This window comes from Myotis davidii, unplaced genomic scaffold, assembly GCF_000327345.1.
Source record: "Myotis davidii unplaced genomic scaffold, ASM32734v1 scaffold395, whole genome shotgun sequence".
Taxonomy (NCBI): domain Eukaryota; kingdom Metazoa; phylum Chordata; class Mammalia; order Chiroptera; family Vespertilionidae; genus Myotis; species Myotis davidii.
In genome coordinates this window covers 2,244,363-2,246,841 of record NW_006287904.1, presented here as the reverse complement: position 1 = coordinate 2,246,841, position 2,479 = coordinate 2,244,363, and positions in this window count along the sequence as shown.

Below are 2,479 nucleotides of genomic sequence, written 5' to 3'. Positions count from 1 at the left end.
CGCCCCGCCCCGTCCCCAAGGTGGGCTCGGGAGTCTGCCATTGGCCGACGGCGAGCACGTGACGCCACAGGGTGGTGCCCTTAGGACCGCCCCCTCGCCCCCCGGGCCTGGACTCCTGGGCGGGGCCTCTTCGCCTTCCCTAGGTCGCACCTGGTCGGTCCATCATCACCTTGATATCCCTCACCTGACAGATAACCAAGCAGCAGGCGGCCTGATTCTTATGGAATTAAAAAGAAACACAAAAACAAATGTGTTCTCTATGCAAGAAACAGTTTACACAGGTAATACATGATTAGTGACGACGTTTTAAGTGAACTATAACGAGAATGAAAAAGAACAGAACCGTGCTAAATCCCAGCACCTGAGGTAACCACGGCTTACATTCCAGTTTATCTGCTTCCAAGCCCACAACGAAATATATGTTAGATTACACTGTATTCTTTAAAATGGAAGCAAACCACATGGACTTTTATCATCTACTTTTTAATTAAAAATTATCATTGCATGTCAACTCATGGAATAGCATTGTGTATGTACACTCTAATTTATTAAATCAATTCCCAATTTGTTGGATCTCTCTCTCTCTCTCTCTCTCTCTATATATATATATATATATATATATATTTCTAATATGGTTGATGAGAACATTAGATATCCTCAAACACAGCCCCTGAAGTCTGTGACAAAGAGACCTAACCAACAACTGATCTGACGCCGCGGCTTGAATGTTTAATAGGCATCTCAAACTTAATAAAGCCCAAGTTAGACTTTTGATTCAAGTTTCGTACTCACTTTCCAGTCTTCCTCATCCCAGCAAACGTTCCCACTATCCCCTTGGCTGTTCGGGACAAAAACCTACGAATCATCCTGGAGTCTTTCCTTTCCTCACTCCTCACATCCAATCCATTAGCAAATATTCTTTTTTTAAAAAATATATTTTATTGATTTTTTTATAGAGAGGAAGGGAGAGGGATAGAGAGTTAGAAACATCGATGAGAGAGAAACATCGATCAGCTGCCTCCTGCACACTCCCCACTGGGGATGTGCCCGCAACTAAGATACATGCCCTTGATCGGAATCGAACCCGGGACCCTTGAGTCCGCAGGCCGACGCTCTATCCACTGAGCCAAACCGGTCAGGGCAGCAAATATTCTTAAATAAATCCTGAATCTATCCATTTCTCACTATCTCCACATCACCACCATCATCTGTTGTGTACATGAGTCTCCATGCCACCTGCCTTCCCTCCTGCAGTCGACACAACAGGAATGTTTCGGTGTCTTCTTGTGGCACTTCGGGGAAAAAATCCAAACTCTCCCCATGATCCACATGATCCTCTATGATGGCGGCCTTGCCTACTGCGCTAACCTCATCTCCTACCACCCTCCCCTCACCCACTCCACACAAGCCATATTTTTCCCCTGAGGTTCCTCAAACATGTCAAACACTTTCCCACTTAAGAGCCATAGCAACAACTCTTTCCTTTATTTGAAATATGCTTCCTCCAGAACTTCACACTGCCCATTCCTGGACTTGATACAAGTCAGTTATCTTCTCAAATGTCATCTTCACAGAAGTGTTCACTGACCGCTCAGGCTGTCCTAAATATTGCAGGGTATTTAGCAGCATCCATGGCTTTACCCACTAGATGCCATCGGTGTACCTCCACTTGTGAAAACTAAAATGTCTCCAGGCGTTCCCAAATTTTACTGGAAAGGCAAAATGGCCTCAGTTGAGAGTCACTGCTCTAGGGTGAACAATGAGGAGCAGAATTGCTGATGTGTGTACCTTTAGATGTACTGCGCAGAACCAAACTGTTTTCCAGAGGACCTGTGACAGAAGTGACATCATGGAATTAGCAGAGTAGGGAACTCTGCTAATTCCATGGCTCATGTTTCTGGGACAGCTTACAGGTACCAGGGAAAGCAATAAATATGGACCTCATTCTTAAACACTGTGGTCATGCATTTTGACCTGCCTAGTGGTTCCCTAAGGGACCAGCTCTGAGATTGACCTTTATTTTGCCCCTGTCAGATTGAAGTGGCTTTCTGGGTGGCATTTGATGAAAGCACTTAAAGATATATGCTACTCATTGCTGGCTGGGGCAAGGAATGGAGGATGAGGCAAACAGGCAGACCCAAAAGCCTGGGTATGATGAGGAAGGTTCTTGGGGGAATAAGAGCTGAGAAGGGCTCCCAAGCACACTGGGGAATCTGAAGTATGAAATGCATGCCCACGGCCAGACACACGCTCAGAAAAGACCTGAGAGGATCTGAGGTTGACATCTCTGGCTGATATTTGGATTCCACCATAAACAGGAGGTGCAGGCTAAGGCAGAGTGGTAGCCAGCTTGGCTCAGCACTGAAGGAGTATCCTAGCTCAGAGCCAATATGCAAAGGCTACAGGAGTTTTTTCTGTTTTTGTCTCCAGGCATTTAAGAAAATATCTTCCCATCACTAGTTGACTGCTGAGATAACAC